Below are 27,702 nucleotides of genomic sequence, written 5' to 3' on the forward strand. Positions count from 1 at the left end.
GACGCTATCAAAGCTGGGCAGTTCTATCCATAGTCCAAATACACTCTTGTAAGGTCTATTAACACTTTCTCTTTTAACTAAAATCTCTGTATAGTAGGCCTTCTTATCAGTCAGGTTTGCTCTCAAAAAGATCCCTTCAGCGCTCAACAAATGCATTCCAGTCACTACGGAGCACACCTATGTTAGAGCTTTCATAAGAAGCATTAACACTTTTGTTAGAAATATTGGATGCAAAGTATATAAATCTGAAACCCCTATTTTTTTTTTTTTTTTAAATAGGGTCTTGGTGAACTCGTTGAATCTCTCTTTGTGACCTTGGTTAAAGGCGATGATGAGATGTATTGCAAAGCGCATAGACAAAAAATCAGAAAACAATAATTCCAAGTAGTCTCGGAAACGATCGTACTTCGGATAACTGACGAGGTGTGAATTTAAGAAGTGCCCTGTTTTTTTTACATCATCAAAACAGCTACATGGAAAGCAACTGGATATTCCCCCTTATCTAATTAACAATTTAAGTTAAGGTTTCTTTTTTTCCACTGTTGAATTCACTTTTGCAATTGTGAATTTTCTGGCGGAAACTTTGCTTATGTGAAGTCGGCGACATGTTCAACTTAGTATTCCTAGGAATTTAAACTGCGTTTATTTGTTATTATATGTTTTATAAAATACTTTAAGCTTCCTTAGATTATATATATATATAGATCTATATATATATATATATATATATATATATATATATATATAGGAAATTTATTATTGTGAGTCCAGAATGAGTTCACATATTGTTTCAGCTAGAGGAAGATCCTCAAAGAGAGGAAATATCCAGCTAGCATCGTCAGAATTCATAGATGGACTAAGTTATAAAATCAAATAAGAATGGAAAAATCGTAGATGAAGGGGAGTTAGAAAAGAAGGAAGACGTTTATAATTTATGATTAAAAGCATTTTAAAATGAAGACAAAAAGGAGGTGACGAAGAGAAGAGTGAAAATAAAAGGGGAAGTCAGCTGACCGGATTCGCTCTTGCTTTCTCAAAGCTGTATCGAGGGATTTTTAAAAAGAGGGGGGGGTCGAATATATGTACATTATTAAAATAAAGCTACGTTGCGTTCCGTTACATGTGGGGAAAAAATTGGAGGTAAGTGATTTAAATGAAGCAAAATTATAATGTTTCTCGCAGATCCTAGACACTAATCACTGTCAAACCCAAGAGGTATTCTCTCTGTTTACAGAGAGAAAGACTTCTCAACCGAACGTAAACAGTCTCCAAGATCTTTAAATGGAATAATGAGTGAGCACGACTCAGGATTGAAAATGAGTGTGTGAATATATATCCATTGGATATCTATATATCTATAAAAGTGAAAATGTCTGTGTATGTGTATATACATTTCCCTACCAAGAACTCTGTCAATTTTCTGTCTAGAGACTCGAGATTTGACATAAGGAGTATTGAGACTTAGGAAAATCTTTTTAATCGTTTTTCGGGCAGAAATTTGACTGCCAAGGAGTCAAGATTCAACAATTTGTCCTTTGAAAAATCTACCAAACTCCTGCGCCAATCTTGGATCTAAACACTTGAAATTTTAAATGTAGGTTACTTGAACATGGCTCAAACATTTTAATTTGATTTGAGCCCAAACAAATGAATGTTAAAGGGTTAATATTGGCGTCAAAGTTTTTTTTAAAAAGTGACCTCTGCGGTCTCTAGCAAATTACTCAGCCAATTTCTGGTCTAAACATTTGAAATTTTACATAAAATGTATTCAGAGATAGGGCTATCTTTTTAATCGGTTTGGGTCGAAAATTTGAGCTGCCAAGGGGGTCAAAGTTCAAAAGATTTTACCTTTGCGGTGTCTAGCAAACTACTTAGCCAATTTTGGGTCTAAACATTTGAAAATTATACATAACGGGTATTCAGACATGCGGCAAGCATTTTAATCAGTTTTGGGGCGAAAATTTGGCTGCCAAAAATTCGAAGTTGAAAGAGTTGATCTTTGCAGATTGTACCAAATTCCTCCGCCAATTTTGGGTCTCAGACTTGAAATTTTAGATGTAGGTAACTTGGACATGGGTTAAACTTTGTATTTTGATTTGAGACCAAAATGATAAATGTTAAGGGATCAAATATCTTTTCTTGGATACTATATACAATATTGTTGAATTTTCAACTATATATATATATATATATATATATATATATATATATATATATATATATATATATATATAGTTGAAAATTCAACAATATTGTATATAGTATCCAAGAAAAGATATGAAACGGAACAATTGTCTGCATTGGCGAAAAGTTACACAAATATCAACTTGTTTCTTTCCTGTTCTTTTTCTTTCTTTTCTTTTACCTTTGTTTGTTTGTTTTTCTTTGTTTTGTTTTGTTTTGTTTTTTACTTTCTTTCCGCCTTTCCTATTCATTCATTTTTTTTTTATCTCTATTTCGTGTTTCGTTTTTTCCCCCCATACTATATCTTCTATATTTGTTCTTCCTTTCGGTTTCTTTCTTTTTTAATCTTATTCTTTTATTTTCTTTTTTTTTTTTTTCTTTCTATCTCCGCTTTTCATTTCATTCTCTGTTCGTCTTTCTCTCATTCTTTCGTTTTTTCGTTTTTCTCTTAATTTATTTCCCTTTTAATTACTTTATTCTCTTTCTCTCTCCCTTTCCCTTCTTTTCCCTTTCTATATCTCTCTATACATACCCACTTTCGATTCTCTTTATTTCTTTTTTCTTTTTTTTTTTGCTTTTTGTATCCTCCTTTTCATTCTTTCATTTTTCTTTTCTTTTCTTTCTTTATCTCCTTTTCACTTTATTCATTTATTCCTGTAAGTCTCTCTCTCTCTCTCTCTCTCTCTCTCTCTCTCTCTCTCTCTCTCTCTCTCTCTCTCTTATTCTTTCGTTTTTCTCTTTCTTTCTCACCATTCAACATCTTAATTTGTCTTTTCTTACGTTTTAGATACTTAATTTTCTCTCTCTCCCTCTCCCTCTCTCTCTCTCTCTCTCTCTCTATCTATCTATCTCACCACACACACACACACACCTTCCCTCACTTTAATGTCTTCAGGTGCGCGCATATAACTTGACATAAATCAACCGCATAAGGGTGAATGGGATAAAATTGAACAAGACCCCCAACCCACCCACTCCTCAAAAGCACCTTTCCATCTTTTTTATTTGTTTGATTACCGAGTCGGAACTGTTCAACTGACATATATAAGTAAAATTCTGCCTTTCCACCTTTTCCGCTTGATATATTGAGGTTTGGTCAAAGGTTCTTGTTTTTTTATTACATGTTAGAAAAATATATTCGTACATCGCAATATTTATTTCAGAGGCAACTCCCGCAACTGTGCTACATCAAATAAGACTATCCTCGTTTAAAACTCGAGCATTTTCCTTAACAAAGATGTTCATGATAACAAAAGATGGAGTACTATTGCCACATCTGAGGGGGTGTTACTGTTGCCCAGAGCATCCTTTCCTCCCTTGGTAAAGTTCAAAACCGACTTCGAAAGCTAGTGGGCGACGCTATTTTCTTCTCCCTGTTATCTCTTTCTCTGTGTTGTTAGTCTTTGCTTTTTCGGCCGTTATTTCTTTTTACTCACGTTCACTCTTAAGAAGGCATATCACCACTTGGATGCAAGGTGATACTATTTAGGACCACGCCTAGGAAAGGTTTATCTAGTGTTTCCTTTTCAGATTAAATATGTTTTTAACTCATTTCAAAGTGTTTTTTAACATATTTTATTAACTGTTTGCTCATATTATAAGCTCTATTTCCTATTTGGTTTTATTGAGCTTTTACATCTGGCTGAGATAATTTTTTAAATATTAATTCTTTAATATTTATAATATACTTTAATTTTACCATCTTGGATCATTTTGGTAAATTTAATTGTAATTTTTATTCATATATATATATATATATATATATATATATATATATATATATATATATATATATATATATTGATTATACTATATTTTATTAAAAATAAAAACATTCCAAAAAAATTATTATTATAAAAGACTAGGGTTTTTATGCTTAGTTTTACAATTACATTGGAATTTAAATTACGTATTAGTTAGACGGGACTCTTTCTGGTTATACACCGGCAAGACTTGGCAATATTGTGTTAAGCAGAAAGGGAAGTCGGGAAGAAACTGTTTTAGTTAAAATAACCAACCCGTATACTAATATATATATATATTCTAAAATTACCCTGAGTGTAATGATATTTGATTCGATCAAAGAAGAGTCAATAATATTGTAGGGACAAGTTTGAACTGATAGAGAGAGTTCCCAGTAATCAGATACATTCTGAAATTGCATTACACGGTTTTTATATACGCATATAAATAATCGTAATAGACTGCACATGTTTTAATAAAGTATATGTAAATAAAGTACAATTTAAATATAGTACATTTAAACAAGAAAACCTAACTATATTTGAAAAAAAAAACTAAATATGTTAGAAAAAATATATTAACAAAAAGAAATCTTTTTACCTTGCCCAAATATAAGTAAGCGGGAGTATTGTATCCATGTTGAGCTCCCATACCTCAATTGACAGACCTGCCGCCATGTTTGAAACTTAGTGTCTGGTTTTATGCACAATTACCAAACATTTTCTTAAATACTTTTCTTTAAAAAAATTGTTTTTTAATATACTATCTTGAAAAACATTTTTTTAATAGTTGTTTTGGGGAAAAAAATGTTAATATACTTTGCTTGAAAAAATATTTTCTCCAACATATTTTTCTTGAAAAAAGGTTTTAAAAATATTTCTTTCATTAAATTATTCTTACTGTAAGTTTTATCGTATTGTGTTAAAGTTTTGTTTTAAAGCATTTTGATTTATCGTCTGTGATCATGTCGGCTTTTTCGGACAAATTTTCCAGATGCTTATAGTAGATTGCCAGAAGATGTCGATGCAGCTTGGGGGTCAAGTTCTCGATCAGTATCATTTCATAAAATGTAAAACTTAATAAAATTGTAATATCTTCTTATGGGCTGATTGTAGAATGGCATAGAATTCTTCATTCAATCCTGAACAAAACAAGTTGTTGTTGTTGTTGTTGTTAGTATTATTATTATTATTATTATTATTATTATTATTATTATTATTATTATTATTATTATTATTGCTGCTGCAGAATGCCGGATTTGTGGTAAGACCTCAGAGTCAATTGCGCACCTTGCAGCAGGGTGTAGTGGACTGGCCCAGAGAGAGTACCGCAAAAAGATCAGGTCGCATGGGACTCCGGATATATTGGGAAGTGTGTAAGAGGGTTGAGGTGAAGTGTGCTGGAAAATGGTTTGAGGAGGTGCCTGATGAAGTGAGAACAAGTGAGGAGGGCCAGGTAGAGGTATGGTGGGACAAAAGTGTCATAACAACCAAGCAATTGAAACATAATCGTCCGGATTTGGTCGTCATTGACAAGGTCTACAAAAAAACTGGCAGATTGTAGACTTTTCAGTACCCTAGGACAGGAATGTGAGAGAAAAGGAGAATGAGAAGTGGAGCAATTATGCTCCATTGGCCTTGGAGATAAGGCGTATACACGGGGTTAAAACACAAATAATCCCGGTCGTAGTTGGTACACTTGGAGTAGTATCAAGTTGTCTGGAAGGACAATTGAAAAAACTACAAATTCCCGATGTTTTAGATGGCCTTCAGAACTCTGCTATTGTAGGTACCACCAACATCCTTAGGAAAACCCTTGATCTTTGAAGCTCCTGGTTTGGAGACGGGATTGAGGGAAATCCTCTGGAAATGAATCCCACCCCTTTCCAGAGAGACGTTCATAAACGAAATCAGAATTAATATTATTATTATTATTATTATTATTATTATTATTATTATATGTATTTCTTCCTTACCGACTGTCTGGTGTTACCGGATCAGATTGTCTGAAGATACTGACTTCATGACCTAAAATGCACCAGACATTGATGTCACTGACATTATTCCTTTTGCCTTTGCAAAACTCAATCATGTTCTGCAAAACAACAATTTTCATTTACAAAATAACCAAACTAAGCACCATGAATAAACATTTGAAAATATAAAGAACTTGATGCATAAATATTTTTTCCAAAATTACTGGATTTAACATTAAATAACCCAAAAGGGGTCGATATTCCGTAAAACAAATCAACCAAACCAAACATCAAGAATTAATATTTGAAAATATAAAGAACTTGAAGAGTTTGTCAAAAAACACTGGATTGATCATTGAATAACCCAAAAAGTGTTGATACGCCGTAAACGAAACCAACTAAGCAAATATGTAACATTGGCAGTTTGAAGCCAAACAAAGAAGTCTAATATTTAATGTGGATTTCAACAGGAGCTAAATATACGGAAATTTTGGAACATTCTCTTCTGCTTTCAACATCGAAATCAAAAATAAGAATTCGCGTTTAAAGCCCAACAAATAAGCAATAGAAGCAGAAAGGAATGGGAGGACAATTATTGGCATTGTGAATTCTTGGACCAACTTGAAGGCAACAATTCTGGCAAGAACTCTTTGGTATATTTGATTGCACTAAATCTTAACAAATTTCTACGTAATCTGACAGTTCTTGCGGCTTTGAAGTAAACATGGTCCAGTTTCCATTCGGTTTCTGATGTCTTGCAAAACGAGATGGAATCTTTTGTTTATCTTCTGTCAAGCTGCCAAAGTTAAGCTGCGAGAAACACTCAGAATAAAGTATCAGCTTTATTTACTCCCTCCTCTTTATCCCACAACCTCATCCCCATACGTCTTGCAATACTATGTATTCAAAGAAATGTTATCTATGCATGTATGTATCTATCTCTACTATTATATAAAAGGAAATTGTTCTTTGTGTGTGAGTTCGTTCCCTATGAACTCGAAAACACATGGGCCTATTTTCATGAAATTTCACACGAAGATACTTTCTGTGACTGGCAGTGTTCTTAGATAGGTTTTGTATCGGAATTTCATTGATAAGTATCGATAATCGATTACTGAAATAATGCGATGAAAGAAAGAAAAAGCTAGTTTGACTAAAGTTAACACCTTACACAGCCTAACATCACAAGTGCATTTTAGAAGTTTTATTATTGCGCAAGCCGAAAGGTTCGACATATAAAATTAACAATAGGCTTTTTGTATATGACAGGGGCACGTTCGAGACAAATGTTTCTGTTTGAAGCACAATTGCACCATGATACTTGATTTTTTCATTTTTAACTTTAATTCAAGCCATTATGTATAAAAATAATTTTATAAAATCAAAAGTAGGTTCTCTACAGTGCAATGTATGTATTGTGGACTAAGTTACTGTGGAACCGCGATGGATCTCCAATTAGAACAAGCAATCAATCGATTTGATTGAAAAATGGGCGATTTCACAGATTTCGGTGACAATAAAAATATCAGTTTCAAGCATTTGTTAATTATCATTCGATTACAGGCAGCGTCGCTAATATATATATATATATATATATATATATATATATATATATATATATATATGCATATATATGTGTGTGTGTGTGTGTGTGTGTGTGATGGAATTAAAAGAATAGGAGTAAGATCTATTCTTTCAGAGGAGACTTATCGGGATAATGCAAAGCTCAACAAATTGTTTTGGAGCTTATATAGAGTATCAATAAAATAATAAAATAACAATCTAACAATATATACTAATGCATATCGATTTATTCGTTTATTCAATAAGGACGATATGCCAATTAGAGGTGTAGGATAAGTAAAACTCCTTATACCATGTTATTTCGAAGCCTAATGCTTCTCATCAGAAGGGGAGAGCAGATGCTAGGTAACATAATAGGGATGCGACATCTAGCGATAGTTATATTAGGATCAAAATAATTGTGCAGTGAGAGATAAAATATTGAGACTTTGGGGAGGAGATGGGAGAACTAATATGATCTCTGTGATATAGGATAAATATAGCTTTTATTATATAATGAAGGTAGGTGTATACCACGTATGCCATGGTGGGTTTAATATATGTATGCATAGGCGTATCTAAAGAAGAATCTAAGGAAGAATATAGGATAATGATTGAAAGAGGATGTTTATATAATCATATGTATTAGTGGGTTATAGCTATGGAAGGGTTTACTTGAAACAGGGGATTTATGCTAGGTTCGTATATATTAGTAGGGATATCGGAATTACCACTTAGTATTTAAATGAAGGATAAATTATTAGAAATAATTGATATAATAAAATAATAAAGGAAAGAAGATAAATTATAAAGAATAAACTATAAAAGATATAAGTGAATAAGAAAGAGGATAAACAAATGGGTAGAATACAAAGGAGTATGCGATAAACAAGTATAAAAACAGTATAAAATTATAGAATGATAATAAAGGTATAAGAAGTAGAAAGTAATTAAATATAAAAGAATGAAAAATAAATATGAAAATTACATATAAAAATGTCAAGTAAGAAAAAAATTATAATGAGAAAAAGTTCTTAAACAGCAAAGAAGTACAGATGTTATCCAAAGTTCTTAGGTTTTTATTAAGTATTGTCGAAATAACTGTTTAAATTATTAATAAACAGAAACTCTACTGTGAGAATTTGTCTCAATCCAGTACAAACTGTGATTCAGTGTGGCGTTGGTGATGGACATTTTACTGATAACACGCGCACACACACACACACACACACACACACACACACACACACACACACACATATATATTTTAGTCCGGAATTGAATTAGGATCAACAAATGCTTTATTGCCATCAAAATAGGTGAAATCGCCCATTCTTTGATTAAATGGATTTATCTAAGCAGAAATATCTATTTCAAACGCGCCCCTTTCTTATCAAAGAACCTACTGTTGATTTTATCCACTGGACCTTTCCTGCTTTTGTGTTGATATAACTTCTCAAATGCACTTCTGATGCATAAGGGTGCATAAGGGTGTTAACTTTGGTTAAACTCGGGATGTTTCTTCTTGAATAAGATTTAATCAATTTTCGATATTTATTGAAGGCATTCCAATACAAACCCTATCTCAGAACACTTCTAGACAGATAAAGTATATTAGTGTGAAATTTAAAAAAATCGGCACAGCCGTTTCGGAGTCAATGGGAAACTTACACGTACGCACACACGAAGTGCCTTTTATATGTAAGTAGAGATATTTAATTATTTATGCAAATATTATTGGCTGTATATGTGCATACATGTTTCTGCTGCAATTACTTTACAAAATCAGCTCCAGCAGGCTGGATGTTTTACAATGAAACTAAATTTTACAAAATTATTCTTTCACGCAAAGATCCATGATGCAGTGTTTAGACTACTTGGAAAAAGTACAGTTGTAAAAGTCACCTCCTTCTGAGGGTTGAATGTTCAATTCTCAGTGTGGGCGACCAAAGATACAATTACAAATTATTTAGGATTTCTATCCAGTCATAACTAATGGAACGAGAACATGCTACGCCCATGAATTAAATAAAATTCTCTGCATATTCCCAAGTTCGACAAAAAGATTCCAGACAAAAATACATCTGAAGAAGACTGGAGGTTACATCGACCGAAACGTTGTGAAAATGACATTCAAGATGAGAACAAAGTATCTAAATAATACAAATTACTTTCTCTATCCATACAAAGAAAAAAATATATATATGGCAATTAAGCTACACAGAATATTCCGCGTTCCATCCACGCTAGGATTCATCAGGCATAACATTTCATCCACGCTAGGATCCATCAGGCATAAGCCTGATGGATCCTAGTGTGAATGAAACGCGGAATATTCTGTGAAGCTTAATTGCCATATATATTTTATAACTTACTTCCTAGCTCTACCTACGTATTGAGCATTGTTGCTGTAAATACTTAAAGTTTACGCATAAATTTTATACTTTTGTATATTAATTTATGTGATTAAATTAAGTAATCATATATATATATATATATATATATATATATATATATATATATATATATATATATAGTGGTAAGGATCCTTGACTGTCGTACAGACGCTCGGATTTCAATCCTGGCTTGAGGTAGTTGCCTGTCTAGCCGCACTGATGAGCTGTGAAGCAGCGAAACATTACTGTATGTGGATGACTATAATGCTCCTTATCTTGAGTTGAGCATATTGAGAAGTGATACACAAATTACCATTAGCGTATTAAGCGATGCTTTTGTGTAAACAAATCGAGCTTAGGTATTCCGGACGATGTCAAAACATCGTTAAACTCACGACTGTAAGAGGAGGGCTCAGAACTTATTCACATTAGTTTTGAAAATGACCATGTTATAGTCAGCCGGGGAGCAGCCACACAGTATTTTGTTCCACAGACGAACTGTTCTAAGAAAGAAACTCCGTTCATGGAATTTTTGTTTATTTTTAGGCACAGATAGAGTGAGGTAAGTTGTTGACGGTTGTTGTAGATAGACGAGTGTTTGCTGTGAATGTTTTATAGCGAGAGACGATAGATTGAAGCTCAGTCGAGCACTTACAATAAAAGTAACATTAGATCAGAGACAGACTCGCAATGCCTCTTCTGTGAAAAAGAGGAAGTAGGGAGGCAAAGGGCTTTGTGTCCACTAAATTTCAAAGACGGTTTTGTACCCTGTCAAGCAGGAATGGATACTCTTAGGAGCTCCACCCCAGATGTAGCAGCAGTACTCCATCTTAGGATTTATTTGAGTCTTGTGCTTGTGCACCCGTGCTGTGGAGTTCACATCAATATATTTCTCACCAGCTCTTGCTTGCTCCTCGTGCAGTGACTAGCAAATTGTAGATATCACTGCATGATGGCAGGTAGATTGCCATAAAGTTGCTGCTTCATGGGATGATCTTGCCAAGATATATTTAACACTGTTCATAGCATATGGGTGTACGTGCAGTCTACCTTTCTTTCCAATCTTTTGGTGAGTGTCTAGGTTGTAGCATCATAAACAAGGACAGACTCTACCACTGCTTTGAAGAACTGCCGACCTAGATTCACATACATCCAGCAAATTGCATATGAAGCCAACTGTGATCCTGAAGATCTAAGATAGCTGATGGAAGACAGGGAAATCTGGAGAAAGACAGTCACATTGGTCTGGGCAAGGATTCTGACCAGATAGATGGAGATAATAGATAGACAACTCTTGTAGAGGATTGTGTTGGGAGTAAGATACCTTCCGGAGAAGTAGAATGACCCAACCATTTTTTGAATGATTTTAGCTATGGATCTGATGGAAATATTCCATTTCAGATTAGGGGTCAGTTCTAGAAATTTGTCAACGTAGGGTACTTCCTTAAGATGCGAACCATTTATTTAAACTGGGGCAAAGTGGGGACATGAGTGCTGGTGATGAAAATATAGAAGTTTGGATTTGGATTCATTAAAGGCAATTCGATATTTTTACCACATATTCCAGGTCAGAGGAGAATCAGAAAAATACTGGTCTTTGTTGGCCTTTGAAGTGTTGCTGTAGATGATAGTATCATCTGCATAGATATCGGTTGACTCATGATCAAAGAACATGATTTGAGGGATCATTGATGAAGGTCATGAGGAGGATGCATCAAAGTGGATTCCTAAGGTATGTCAACGTTAAAATGTGAACTTCGTATTTCCGCCCAGCAATGACTACTTTAATAGACCTCTTGGAACGGAAGGATTTTATGATTGAGAGGACATTTCCAGCTCTCTGTAGCTAGAAATCTTGTGAAGTCGACTGTTATGGGGACTTACCCATTCACTTGTAATGGACGCTTCCAATCATCATAAAAACCCAAGTCTAGTACTCTCACGGAGACTTATCGCAACTAACGCAAGACTGCAGGCTGTGTAACTTAACAGACGGAAAATATTGACAACTTTTTTCTTTGTATTCACTTTCTGTTACAATATATTCTTTTTTACTTAACCCCGTTGTTCGTCTCTTTCCTTATGACCGTTTTCTATGAACACATTTCTAAAGAAATGGCAGAAACACTAGAGGAAGACCTCCAATCTGTAGTGGAATGGGGACAAAAGTGGTTGGTCGCGTTCAATGCTGCCAAGACTAAACTAGTTTCATTCAATAATTACAAGAAACCCTCTCTACCACCCATAGCAATGGCCAACGACTCTTTATCTGAGAGTCCATCTTTCAAACTCCTTGGCCTAACGTTCACAGGAAACATGAGTTGGAACAATTACATTGAAGGCATTGCCAGGGCCGCTGCAAGAAAGGTGGGCTCTCTCTCTACCGTGCTAGAAAACTACTAACACCCGAAAGTATCCTGTACCTCTATAAGGCCACCATTCGCCCATGTATTGAGTATTGCTGCCACATCTGGGCTGGTGCATCTGCTACTAGTCTCTCGCTCCTTGACAAGGTTCAAAAGAGAGTCGCAAACCTGATAGGCCCTGAACTGGCATCTAAGCTTCAGCCTCTGTCCCATCGACGAAATGTTGCATCCCTCTGCCTTTTCTACAAGTATTTTAGTGGTGAATGCTCTGACGAACTGCAATCACTTGTGCCCCCACGACGTGAGCACCCTCGACAAACCCGACAGGCTGCTAAATCCCACCCCCACACTGTAGAGATCCCTAGATGTAAAAGATCTTTTTACTCCAATAGTTTCTTCCCCAGAACCGCTAGACTCTGGAATTCCATTCCAGGTCCCTGCTTCCCCAACAGTACTGACGTGCAGAAGTTCAAGTGTAACGTGAACCGACACCTTGCTGCCCAAATCCCTACATATTACCCCAGTAGTTGTTGCCCCTGATAGTAGCCCCCTACACCAAAGTGGCAATTTGCCTTGTTTGGGGTGAAAATGTAATAAAAAAAAAAAAATAAATAATATACACACAAACGTACTTGTTTTGTATAGAAAGAATGCGCGCACACACACACATACATATATATATATATATATATATATATATATATATATGGACATTCTGAAAAATGATCAGTATAATTTAACAGCACACACACACACGCACACACACATATATATATATATATATATATATATATATATATATATATATATATATATATAGTTGATTTTCTTACCTATTTATATCTTAGTCAGTCTACTAGAAAGATTTTTGAATGTAAACATCCGTTTTTAGAAACAAAACCATTACGTACCATATTTATATTTTCTGTTTAAAGAGCAACTCTTCACTCAGAATTGGTAATTGGATTTTTCCATTAATAGAATCTGCCATCTTTGCTTTCGCGCTATTTTCCATTCTCAGAACGATGAGAAACAAACAAAAGGATTCCGTCGATTCTCCATTTTCTACAAGATACACAGATCTTTAATTGCGTCTGATAAAAACATCTTTTAACTAACAGTGTCTGATTGGACCAACATTTATAATTAATTGACATAACTTTTAGAACTAGCAAGACAGATTTTTTTAAGTAACAGTGCCTAACAGGTTGGTTGTTTTGGCTGTTTTCGTTTTACAGCATATCAACCCTTTTCAGGTTATTTAATGCCGAATCTAGTTATTTGGAGGAACGATTTTTAATGGAGTATATTTATTTTTTTAAGTCGAATTCTATTTAACCCATAGTTGGAACCCTAACAGGTACTACCACTCCGGGTTAGAGTGGACTTGGGAGCGATGGTAATTAAAGGATGGCTCCACACTCCCCAAGGCCCGCAAACTGGGGCCTCACCATCGGATATAGCTTTAGGTCATATCCAGGACCTGCCTAACAGGAAACATTTTAACTAACAATGTTTGACAAACTATCTTTTTTAACTGCCTGACAATCTCAACTTTTATAACTATCATGTCTAACAAGATGAGCATTTTTTGTCAAATAAAACTGCCTGAATGTTTTATGTTTTTTATCTCACAATACCTAATTGAACAAGTTTTTCAACTGTAGTGTCTGTTCGACTTAAGTTTCAAATTATAGTTTTAATGGTCTCTCATGCTTAAGTTCGAAATATAATTTTCATTTTTAAAAGTACATATTCTTGTTTTGTCATTATCCAAATGTTTCACCTGAGAACCCCATGTTTGGAATACACCCTACTAAAGCCTGATTGTACCAGCTAGTGAATTTCAAAAATGCAATCTGAACGCGAGGGCACATTAGAAGAATGATATGTAATAAAATTCTTCTTTAAACTTGGAAAAATTGTCACAGAAATGTATGGAATGCTTCAGACTGCCTTTGGACCATCTTGCATACAGCAGTTTTCGAGTAGAATAAGAGATTCAAGGAAAGTAGGGAGTCTGTGAGAGATGATGAGAGATACGTGCAGAGTAAAGAAATCAGAACATTAGAGTTGATTGGCCAAATAAATAATTTCATGTATAATGACTGTCGTATGTTTATGAAGACAATAAGTGCACAGTTTTATGTCAGTGTGGGAACTGTACACACAATTCGCAAGGAATTGAAGATGCGTAAAATTTGCGCAAAATTTCTCCCAGGGGTGCTCAGAGAAGATGAGACTATTTGACCAAGATGGGCATCAAGACAGTTCCTCGCCCTCCCTGTAGTCAAGACCTTGCTCCCTGTGACTTTTGATTATTCCCTAAGCTCAAAGAAAAACATATAGGTTGTCGTTATTATACAATTGAGGAGATGAAAGAGGCTATGACAAGGATCATTGACACGCTTACACAAGAGGACTTCCATGGGGCCTTTAAGAAGTTATTGAAACAGTATAAGTGCATTGCAGTGGGAGGAGATTACTTTGAAGGGGACTAGAGTTTCATGTTTGTACTATCAATATAAGCGCACATACGAAAAAGTCAGGAATATATAATATAAATAATACACGGCAACGGAGAAGACTAACAGTTTGCCTCAAAGTCCATTTTAGACCCAACGAACCACTCCCTCTCAAATTTCACTTTGCAGACAAAAACCACAGTCGCTGATCTGAAAATCACTCCTTCTCAAGTTTGTGATATCATGAAAAACCTGGCGTGTAGGCCTGATCTCATCTCTGCTATAGTATTAAAAAAAATGCTCCGCTGAAGTTGCTCAGTTCTCTCCAAACTCTTCAACAAATGCCTTACTGAATCTTGCTTCTCTGACTGTTGGAAAATTGTTTCTGTGGTACCAGTTTTCAAGAATTCTGCTGACAGAACTGACCTATAAAATTATCACCCTCCTTAGCCTCCTCCCTCCTTTTGCCAAAATCTTGGAGTTCTTTAACAATCAAGCACTAGTCCACCACGTTATAAATACTAAACCGACAATTTAGGATTTAGGCAAGCCTGTTCTATTGCAGATATTCTAACTGTAATCTACCATGCACTGGATAAGGCAAGGGAGGCTAGGACAGTTGCACTCGATATATTTAAGGCTTTTGATAAGATCTGGCACAAAGGTCTTCTCCTGAAAATTAAATCATATGGCATTATTGGACAAATACTTAATATAATCAAATTCTTCTTAAATAAGAGAAAAATCCAGGTTGTCACTGATGGTTGTACGGCAAAACAGCATAATATAAATGTGTATGTGTATCAGGGGGTCGATCCTTTATTATTCCTGATATTCATAAATAACCTCCCTGATAAAATTGTTTCTGAGATGGGTATATTTGCCGATGTCACCATGCTCTATAACAGATATGAGGGGAAAAACGAATGAACACATATCTAAAGCAAAGGCTGAAATCTTAGAGGAAGACCTCTAATCTGTAGTGGAATAGGGGCGTAAATAGCTGGTCATAGTCAATGCTACCAAAACTAAGCTTCCCTTTAATAATTACAAGAAATCTTCTCAATCATATATAATTATGCCTATCAATACACCACATAAAAACTCTTCATTCAAACTCGTCAGCCTAATATTCACAGGCAACATGAATTGGAACAAATAAATTGAGGACATTGCTAAGGCTGCTGCAAAGAAGCTGAGCTCTCTCTCTACCATGCTAGAAAATTACTCCCGTGTGAGAGTATCTAATATATGTACACAGCAACTATTTACACATGTATGGAGTATTGTTGTCCTCGTTTAGGCTGGTATATCTGCTACTAGTTTCTCTCTCTCACAAGGGTTCCAAAAAATTCGCCAACCTAATAGTTCCGGCACTATCATCCAAACTCAAACTTCTGTCCCATCGCTGAAATGTTGCATTTGTGTGCCTGTTTTACAAGTATTTTAATGGAATTTGCTCTGACAAACTGGAAGCACTCATACTCGCCCAATGTAAATACTCCTGTCATACCCACCAAGCAGCAAAATCCCACCTCTGCACTGTAGAGATCCCTAGATGCCGGAAAGCCTTTTAGTCTAATAGTTTCTTCCCTTGAACTGGTAGATTTTGGAATTTCCTCCCGTTTTTTTTTACAAAGGAATTACCACTTACCAAGGCCCAGAGGCCACTCGAGGATAAGGGTTAAAGAGTGTACAGTGGTTAAAAGGACAATATCATAGTAATGTGTGTGTGTGCCTGCCTCACAGGTCAATCCATGGACCTTTATTATTCATGATATTCATAAATATCCGCCCTACATCTCGGTGCTCAACTCCCTACATAGTGTCTCAGTAGCTGTGGTCTTAAATAGTAGCCCTTTACATCCAAGTTGAAGAGTGCCTTGTTTGGGGGGAAAAATCAGTAAAAAAGTAAATGAATCTGCTGAAATGTGATGGGTGAAAAATTACCGAAACATCTCAAGATAAACAATCAGAAAAGACAGTGAAGATGCCCGTTCCATCTCTTCATCCGAAATCTCCAAAGATTTCCATTAAATCTTCCCAAATTAGAAATATTTACCAAACTGATCCTCTGCTAAAAATAGAAAGTCAACAGACAAATTCAATTTACCAAATGATTTTTATACAAACAAAACGAAACCGTTAGGAATTGCACGTCGTTAAAAACTGTCGCTAATTATAGATTCGTTTTAATTAGAGATTTGAGTTAATTCTACTGTCTATCCAATGAAAGGATTTATTGGAAGACGTAAATCTGCTTCTGAAGGCAATTCAATTTTGATTTGAGTTTATGTGCCTATCTTATCTATACTCAGAATGTATCATTATCCATTATATATATATATATATATACATATATATATATATATATATATATATATATATATATATATATATATAAGAAACGAACTCACACACACAAAGTTGCATTTATATAATTGTAGATATATAAAATTATAATTATTATCGCCCCTTTAAGAAATAGTTCTTAAAGTTTAGCACTGTCTGATGAAATTGGAAAAATCGGTCAGCTGGCCTTTTTGCGAGATCGTAACTTCCTGTTACTTCATCATTCTGATTTTGCTACTAATCTGTATCTAGCATAGGGCTGATTTTTACCTCGACAGTTCGATTTGAGTTATCTTATCCTTATTTATTTAATTGAATTTCATCATGCTCGACGAAAACATTACGACTCGCTTAATCGTAAAATTTGATTAACTTGAATAAAAAAAATTTACTTGATTAAATTTCGTAACTTTTGGAAGAAGACATCTTTGTTCTGTAACATCATACGAACTTTTCTGTATTTTTTAAATTTGTCGCCATAAGTGCCAATTTGAATAAGCACCAGAAAGCCAATTTGAATAAGCACCAGAAAGCCAATTTGAATAAGCACCAGAAAGCCAATTTGAATAAGCACCAGAAAGCCAATTTGAATAAGCACCAGAAAGCCAATTTGAATAAGCACCAGAAAGCCAATTTGAATAAGCACCAGAAAGCCAATTTGAATAAGCACCAGAAAGCCAATTTGAATAAGCACCAGAAAGCCAATTTGAGTAAGCACCAGAAAGTCAATTTGAATAAGCACCAGAAAGCCAATTTGAGTAAGCACCAGAAAGTCAAGGGCTCTCTCTTTTCCGTTTTTGTTTAAATTTTTTTCGCTCGTTAATGAACACTTCTTTTTTTTTCATTTCAGCTTTTTTCATAATTTTACTGGTCAATCATGACCAGAAGTCCCCTATATAAAAACACTAAGTAACAAAACTAAAAAAAAAAAATCTGTACGATGTACGTACCCATGACGAAACGAAAATATATTCAAAAATTTGATTAAGTAGTTTTGTTTTTATAAAGAAAATCATTTTTCAGCGATTAATGGTAGGTACGGGCAAAAATAGGCGGACAAAAATAGGGGGACCTCGTTTTGACAGCCGAGTTATCATAATTTTTTGTAGGTTTCCGAGTACTTTTTGATTGTATTTGAAAGATTAGAGACTAAACTAATTTCCAAAAGGATAAAAAATATTTGTACACCTGAAGAAAAAAAAAGTTATGAAAAATGTTTTCACGGCGAGCTACTCAATTCAGCTAAATTTTGAAGTTAAATAAATTCATTGTAAAAATCCTTTAAAAGATAAATATTAGTTTTCTGGGTCTATTTCAAAGATAATTAATAAAGTAAAGTCCTAGGATAATGAATTAAATTTTAAAAAAAAACATCTTGTTTGTACAAAACATAAATTAATTAGCACAAACCGAGTGATTCTGCCGTTCGCAAAACGCAACAAACTGAAGTTTTTCTAAACACGGAATATATGGAGGCCCAAAATTTCAATCACTCGAAAGACTGTGAACATGACGTCATGTAATTAAAAGGGAGAAAGGGGTGTGATATTTTTCTTTTTTCCCCAGACGTGCATCCATACATTGCTCTTCTAAACGTTTGTATAAATTTTTCCATTTTTTTAATTTAATTATTTTTCTAGGTTCCTGTTTTTAAATTATTAGTTTTTTAATTATTGTTCAATATTATATAAAAAAATATTTTATCCCGAAAGTTTAACATTCTTGCGAGCAAGGAAATTATTAAAATCTTGCATATAAAAATTAGGCGAAACCTGTAATCTAAAAAAAAAGTATAAATATGTTTTGCAATTATAATTTTTTGTGAAAATATTAAATAAACAATGTTAATTTAATCGTAATATCGGTCGTTCGAGAAATTCATTTTTCTTCGAGTTATATCGAATTCATTAATACGGATTTAGGGTCTGTTTTCATAATGTTCATGTAAAAATTATTTTATTTTATTTTTACAAATTACGATGCTTTATTTATATAAAAAAAGCAAAAATAAATTCTTGCGTTTTTTTATTTACTACTGAAAATTATAACTTTAGTAAAAGTATTTTTTGTTTAAACAAAATAATACATTTCCACTAAGATTTAAATAAAAATAATTCGTTCATTATAATCCGCGATCATTATTTGATAAATACTGCAAATTTCATTAAAATTGGTTAATTTCCTGATTTTGGTGATTTTTTTTAAGCAAAAGGAGGGGTCAAAATGTTTATAAATTTTGAGCATCGGCATTCAGTTTGCCCGTACCTAATTGATGGGAATTCATGGGTACCATGACACAGATTTCGGTAAATATTCAGATACACCGACCACTCTAATTTGTTTTTTAGGGGGAATCAAGGTCGCTAACAACGAATCTGATAATCAAACCTGGGGTAAATTTATCGTTTGCATGGTATTAACCCCTGAACCCACAAACCACTTTCCGCCATTTTATAGCTTCCGTTTACGCTACGCGCGTGCGGGGCAGCACAAACGACGGCTTGCTTCACCTAGCAAACTGCCTTGTCACATCGCGTACCAATCTTCCACGGAAAATTTAAAATTAGCTGAAAAAGTTCTTTATCTGAAAGTACATCTTTTAAACTCCTCGGCCTAATGTTCACAAGAAACAGGAGTTGGAACAATTACATTGAGAACATTGCCAGGACTGCTGCGAAGAATGTGGGTTCTCTCTACCGTGCTAGAAACTTATTAACACCCGAAAGTATCTTATACCTCTATAAAGCCACCATTCGTCCATGTATGGAGTATTGTTGTCATATTTGGGCTGGTGCATCTACCACTAGTCTCTCGCTCCTAGATAAGGTTCAAAAGAGAGTCGCCAATCTTATAGGTCCTGAACTGTCAGCTAAACTTCAGCCTCTGTCACATCGACGAAATGTTGCATCCCTCTGCCTGTTCTACAAGTACTTTAACGGTGAATGCTCTGACGAACTGCAAGCACTTGTGCCCCCTCAACGTAAATACCCCCGACAAACCCAACAAGCAGCTAAATCCCACCCATTCACAGTAGAGATCCTTAGATGCAAGAGAGCCTTCTACTCCAGTAGTTTCTTCCCCGGAACAGCTAGACTTTGGAATTTCCTTCCGGGTCCCTGCTTCCCCGACTGTGCTGACATGCTGAAGTTCAAATGTAACGTGAACCGACGTCTTGCTGCCCAACTTCCTACACAGTACCCTTGATGCTTATGTCCCTGATAGTAGCCCCCTACAACAAAGTAGCAATGTGCCTTGTTTGGGGTGAAAATGCAATAAAAAAACAAAAACAAAAGAAATAAAACGAGAAAAGGAAAACACTCCCAGTTGGGGAGGAGGGGGGGGGGTAATTTAATTGTTTGTTTTTTCCTGGAACATAGAATTTTCAAATTTTCAAAAAGTACATTATAGCACTTTTTGAGTGGAAAAAATTACGGACTGACATTTTTTAATGACTTACAATTACAGAAAAGTACAACAAATTGGGGGACCTTTTTTTTTTTTGTCTCACGTAGTTTTTAATGCGGTTTACAAAAACATAAGCACCAAACATTTTTTATGCTCGCTCCTCCAATGTAAACAGTAAAATCTTCGAAAAATGTTAAATGGTGTTCTAGTCGGTAAATGTCGGTGCGTTACCTTTTGAAAATTTTAAAATTCTATGTTCCAGAAAAAAAAAATTAAATTACCCCCCCCCCTCGGCACAACTTGGTGCGCTTTTCTTTTCTTGCTTTATTTCTTTTTCATCTAATTTTAAATTTTCCGTGGAAGATTGGTACGCCATGTAAGAAGGCAGTTTGCTAGGTGAAGCAAGCCGTCGTTTATGCTGCCGTGCGCACGAGCGTAGCGTAAACGGAAGCTGTAAAATGGCGGAAAGTAGTTCGTGGGTTCAGGGGTTAATACCATGCAAACGGTAAATTTACCCCCGGTTTGAGTATCAGATTCGTTATCAGCGACCTCGATTACCCCTAAAAAAAACAAATTAGAGTGGTCGGTGTTCTGTTGTAACGTATCTGAATATTTACCCAGATTTCGAAAGTTTGGATTATTAAGTTATCTCCTTTGTGTTTTAGATTGTTTTCAAAATGGCAGACAAGATAACCGCTCGTCTGTTACTCACATCATCTTATTATTTTTTCATACTTAAAAATAAAACTACTTGGTCAGTTTACGTGATTTTTGGAACATGATATTTTTGTTTCGTCATAGATAGGTGCATCATACAGATTTCTCTTTATTTTGGTTTTTAATATATGGGGGAATACTGGACAAGAACTCGAACAACTTATTTTACCCTCGTGGTATGACGTCACACTCGTCTGTTTTTTGTTTGTTTGTTTGCTTGTTTGTTTTGTTTTTTGTTTTTGTTTTTTTTTTTTTGTTTTCTAAGTTCGTTTAATATACAAGCATGATTGGGATAAACAGATCGTTCCTTCCTCTTTTTCATTTTTACCTTTCCCCTATTCCGCTCATTGTATTTTTCTCCTCTCCTTTCGTAATTGTATCTTCCTTTCTTGTATTTTTTTCACTTTGCTTTTTTCTTTGTAATTTTCCTTCTATTAAAATAATAATAAAAAAAACGAACTTTTTCGTTGGTTGAGTATTTTATTGTAAAATAAATTCAACCAATCAGATCATGCCACGTGGTTAAGCAGAGTAAAGTTTCTTTGGATGAAATCAAGCTCAAAATCCTTTCACTATTCAATCGTTGAAGACAAGAATAACAATTGCTGTTGTTTTTTTGTTTTTGTTTTTTCTGCTTTTCGTTTTATTGTTTCAATGACGAACGCGGAAAAAAATTAGATCAGCGTTGACTTTTTTTTTGGGGGGGGGGGGGTTCATTTTAACAAATAAAATTATGCAATTAAGTCAGAGATAGAATGAATCAAAGGATAAAAAAGAAAATACGTCCTTTAATCATAAAACAAGTGTAAAGAAAAAAAAGAAGAAAAAATAAATGTATGTTTAACTTTTTTCTTTTTTTTTCATAGGCATCACCACTTATTAAGGCCAGGAGGCCACTCGAGGATAAGGGTTAAAGAGTTTACAGTAGAAATTGGACAATCTATAGTAACCGTTAGTAATTGAAATTCGGTAAATTTGTTAACTTATATGGAACGGTTCATCAAAAACTTGTTTACGTTAGACTTGAAGACAACCATATTGTAGTTAGCTGGAAAGCAGGCAAACGGAAGAGAATTTCGTAGGCGTGCAATTCTAATAAAGAAGCTTTGTTCATGGAATCTACGTTTAGGTTTAGGTACAGATAAAGAATGGGGGAAATTAGTGATAGTGTTTTCTGTTAGATGGGTGTTTCGTGTGAAAGTTTGGCGAGGGGGGGGGCATAGATTGGAGCTCAGCTGAGCACTTGCCATGAAAATAACGAAAAAGCAGAGACAAACTCGCAACATCTCTTCTGTGAGAAAGAGGTGCAACTTTTTTTCTTTCTTTCTGTTAGATATTGATCGGGAAACACCCAAGATGTGCTAGTCGATGATTGTTACGATTATTCAAGCCAAAAATCTTTGCTAGATAAAATATGTTTTAGAATAATCAAAACATTTAAAATGAATATTTATTTACATTAATTTAAGAATGTAACTTAAAAATGTTATAACAATTTAGTTCAAAACTTAGAAATAATGACGTAAAAAAATCAGGTGATTGTCTTAGTAATGTATACTAGTGACGTCATTTAGAAGGGGAGATGGTCTCTTTGAGATACGTGAAAATTAGTTGAGTCAGTCGGAGTCGAGAGAAGGACAGAGACGGTCTTCAAAGCGTGATGGCTCCAAACAGAGGGGGGCAGAAATGGCGATGGTCAGAATCAGCGTTGCAACTTTCCAAGAAGAGAAAAACGCTCTGGAATAAAAAGTTGCACAAAAATTAAACCCGAGGCGCTGTTATTTCTTGGGAAGAATTGCCATTACAGCTTTCCGTCAAACAAGACCAATGATGGACCAGAGATGTTCCCGGTTGGTCAGATGTTGAAATTCCAAATTCGTTCTTTTGTGTTGTAAAGGTATTTATGTATATTGTTCTTGACCCGTCATGAACTGTAATTAAATGTGCATACACACATAACGAATTTTAGATTAGACGATCACAACGTTAGATAGTCACAGACCAACATACGTCATATAGATGTGACACGTATATACAAATGTATATGCATTCACATACAATCTAACCGCTAGAAGACACCCGTATGCATAATATATGCCCCCAACAGTTCAACATTTCTTCTCCTCATATTTTTCTTTCTTTCTTTTTTGTACTTCTTTTCTCTTCTTTTTACTCTTCCCTTTTGTTTCTCTCTTTTTCTTTCTCTTTTTTATTTTCTCTCTTTTTCATATTCCCATTCTCCCTTCCCCTCTTCTTTCCCTTTCCTCCTTCTTCCCCTTTTCTTCTCCTTTCCCTTTTCTTCTCCTTTCCCTTTCCTCCTTCTTCCCCTTTCCTTCTTCTTCCCCTTCCCTCATTCTTCCCTTTCCTCCCCTTTCTTTCCTTTTTCTTTTCTTTCCCTTTCTTTCCCTTTTCCTCTTCCTATCTTTTTCCTCTTCCTCCCCTTCCCCTTTCCTCTTCTTCCCCTTTTCCTCTTTTTTCTATCGCCTTCCGGAGGGGGGGGATGACACTACCTCCGTGTCGTAGGGACGTCTGTAGAACGGCTGTTACGTTCTGGCACAGCATGCAACGGATGTTGGACACAATAAAACGATGTGCGCATCTCGTTTAGATCAAAGGGCTACGTTTGCTGGACACGCCTTTTCTTCGAGTTATTGGCATCATAACTAGCAGTGTCTCGTGATTGCTTTTCTCTAGTCGTTGGCAGCTGTTTGTGTGTCGTGTGAATTTGCCTGCATCTAGTGGTAGGACTTGTGGGTGTGTTGCCATAGATTTTAGATTAATATTAGCATCTTTTCATTTCCTCTTTTCTTTCTCTTTCCTTTCCTTTCTCTCTTCTTTCTCTTCTCTCTTTTCTCTCTCTCTCTCTCTCTCTCTCTTTCTTTGTAACGTAGCCGTTACATATAAACAAGAGGAAAGAAAGAAAATCCGTTTCAGCATTTTTTCTTTTTTAACAAAAGTGTTTTATTACTGTTTTGACACCACTTAAAATCTCTCGCTATCGTCCATCTCGTCCGATGTACACATTTCCTCTCCGACCCCACGCCAGGCACAGCCAGCCATTTTCGCCTTTTCTTTAAACGTCCACTTTGTTTCTTCCCGAGCACATGCTATAGATTTATTATTTTTTCCTTCTTCTCGCGCACACTTCCTAATATGCATATGCGTGTTTTTCGGCTACTGCTGCTGCTAATCTCCCCACAAGCCAGCTATCCTTCGTTGCCATCTTCCCACTATGTTACATCTTCTTCCTTTTCTATCTTCTTTCTATTTCCTTTTTTCCTTTCTTCTTTCTCTTTTCTTTCTTCTTTCTTTTTTTTCTTTTTTCTTATTTCTTTTCTCTCTTTCTCTTCCATTTCTTTGCTCTCTTCTTTCTCTTTTCTTTCCTCTTCCGTTTCTTTTTGTCTTTCTAATTTCTTTTCTTTTTTCTTTCTCTTCTCTTTTTGCCACTCTAATTCCTTTTCTCTCTTCTCTAACTTCGCTAATCTTGTTCTTATTTCCTTCTTCTTTATTCCCTCCCGCTTTTTTTGTCTCATCTTTTGTGTATCTTTATTTCCTCTTTCTTTTCTGTTATTTTTCCTTTTCTTCCTTTACATGTATCCTCTTTTACTTTTTTCTTTCGTGTTTATCTTTTCTTCTTCTTCTTCTTCTTCTTCTTCTTCTTCGTCTCGCCTGTATTTTTACATCTTTAAAATTCCAATTAATATAAGCACATTCTTCCTGTCAGTTTATGTATTGTAAAACTTGAGAAGCATTTTACCAGGGGCAAACTACAAAATCACTTATATATATATATTCGTCACAAAACGCGTTGCCATTGGTGACACAATGACGTCTAAACCACCATATTTGCAGCCTGACCAATTTATAAGTGAACCACTTTCGAACTTATTGACTGAATTAAAATGAATGAAAGTTGAATGAATTATCTGCAAAGAAAAGATGGAAGGGGAAAAATAAATGATAATAGAAAATATAGAGACGGAAAAAGAAGGGGCTAAGTGGACATTAACGCCATGAAAAGTGGAAAGCGGGATAGAGAAGGAGGTTGAGGGATATATATATATATATATATATATATACTTGGAGGCGTTCCAAACTACTTTTTATTCCGCCCGAATAGATGAAAGGCGATTGCAAATTGCATTGTTATGATGAGTAAACTTATACATTCATTGCCTGAAAGTTTCATCTTTCTCTTACAGATATTTACGGTGTAAGACTCTGTAGCAGTTAACAAACTATTCACTATAAGCGGATCAATGCCCGGTACCAAAGTGATTCGGCCACACTGACCAATCGGTTGGCAGGGCGCATTGATTAGAGCTGTCCCCTTAAGGACTATTTTTAGCCCTTTGGGATCTCAGCTGTCATCGCCAGAGAGACGCCAGCAAGCGACCTATACAGACCTCTCTCACACCCTTCCCACTACTACTTGTTGACGACTGCAGTCTGATGGCAGACGACACCTTCAAACAGACATTTACACTTTCTTTCTTTCTCTTCAGTTTGAGATACAATCTCGCCTTTTCTAAATAAACCCTTTATTATTGTTTTGTTAAAAGCAATGTCGTTTGGCCTTGTGTTTATTTAAGTAATTATTAGGAGAGAAATGCACAACATTTCCCTCCTATGACTCTAAGAAAGCAATCCCTGTGATGGGAGATGTCAGAAGCAGAGTTGCATCATTGAATTCCTGGAAAAAGTACATCAAAAATGGTAGCAAATGTAGGAAAATAAATTCTGGAGCACAAAAGGTCGATCGTTTTATTGGTACCATTCTCGTCTTTGTAACCCTTCAACTTTTTTTAGTTAAAAAAAAAGTTTACGTTTGGAACGACCCTCAGTAAAAGAACTGTATAATTACGTATTTAGCGATTCTAGACGTCATTTTGACTTTTCTATACATAAGACAATCGAGCGTTTTCATTGGATAAGTATTTTTGTTGATTATCCAATGAAAATAAACAGTGAATTACGTGTACGCTATTCAAAGAAATGTCGTGTCTGAGAAAGCATTAATAGTGTAATCAGAATAGACCAGAATACAAGAAAAACGGATATAAGAGATATTTTCTCTGGCCTTAATTAGATCCTGTGTTTATGTACAGTGTAACCCGGGTATAAGAAACATTGATATAGTGTAACCCGTATATAAGAGCGCTGTAGTGCTTGAGAAGTTGTCTCTTATATCTGGGTTTCACTGTAATTAATCGAAATCGATCGTAATTTCTTTTTTTTTTATTATTTAAAGAACACAGATTGAAAAGTTCCACAATTCACTAGCTAGGTAGAATCAATTATCGATTTATCATATGCAACACTATGGTGGTCTAACTTAGAAAATTGGACTGACTTTACTTTATATATAGTAGACTTCTTACTCGTTAAAAACGGCAAAACTTAGAACCTTTTGATTTAGAACGACTGCTTTATGCCAAATTGATGGTTGAATATAATTTAATTTCTGTTTATTTTTGTGTTAAATACTAATCTTTATTAATCCTAATCATCACTAATTGTGTATCGAACGGATAACATGATTTTTACTTTGTCGCATTTTAGCATAACAAAGGTGCATACAAAATTTTAGTCAAATCGGACCAGTAGTTTCTGAGAAAATGTTGAACAGACAAACAGACAGACTAAAAGAAATATAGATATGTATGTATTAGTCTATTCGTCTCCATTGTAGAGCAGACATTGTTCAATATCGTTAAAGGAATTTATGTAGATTTAAATTTGTGAAAAATAGAATAAACAGGACGCGATGACGGACGATTGCTGAATTTATTTTCCTCAGATCATAAGCTGTTAACTAGTAACTCATATAAAGCTGAATGCCTGTGTGTGGGTATGTGTATGTGTGTGTGTGTCTGGTCACGAATAGGCTCCTATATGGTTGACTATTTTAAAAAACTGATTATATATAATGATAGAAGATGTATCGAGACACAGGAATGGGTATGTTTGATCTAGCAGAACGGTGGCTCATAAAAATTGTGGGGTCTGCGTTCGCGCCTGGTCCACAAAGTATGGAAATAAAAAATTTAAAAATTTAAAAAAAAAACGTTTACAAGTGTTTTGATATAGATGAACATTAGAATACTTTGATAAGTATGCTTTAACTTAAATAGGGATGGCATAATAAAATTGTGGGTCTGCGTTCGCACCTGGCTTCCATAGAATGGAAATAGGTACAAACTTTAATAAAGACTTTTCATATCTATCTGTGTAAGTATACTTCGATAATTATGTTTCAGTTTGAAGAAATATATATGGTATAATAAAATTATGGGGTGTTCGTTCACACCTGACCTCCATAGAATGTAAATATGTCACAAAGTTTAACAAGGTTTTTTAATATAGATCCACAGAATATTGTGATAAGTGTTTCAGTGTAAACAGGTATGGTATAATAAATTATGGGGTTTATCTATTTTATTTTTACTTTCATCATATTTTGCTTTGGTTTTGATACCCCCAAATTCGAAGCTATCTGATTACAACCCTTCCTTTTCATAACCTATCATACTTTC

General features: G+C 34.9%; 1 protein-coding gene across 2 annotated transcripts in view; it reads left to right on the forward strand.

Annotated features, from left to right (window-relative positions):
* Window positions 1-27,702, forward strand: part of LOC145299527 (pikachurin-like) — a 748,579-nt gene that overhangs the window by 414,804 nt on the left and 306,073 nt on the right. The window lies entirely within an intron of this gene.

The sequence above is a fragment of the Euprymna scolopes genome, chromosome 2 (assembly GCF_053919585.1).
Source record: "Euprymna scolopes isolate OS-2025 chromosome 2, ASM5391958v1, whole genome shotgun sequence".
Lineage (NCBI taxonomy): Eukaryota > Metazoa > Mollusca > Cephalopoda > Sepiida > Sepiolidae > Euprymna > Euprymna scolopes.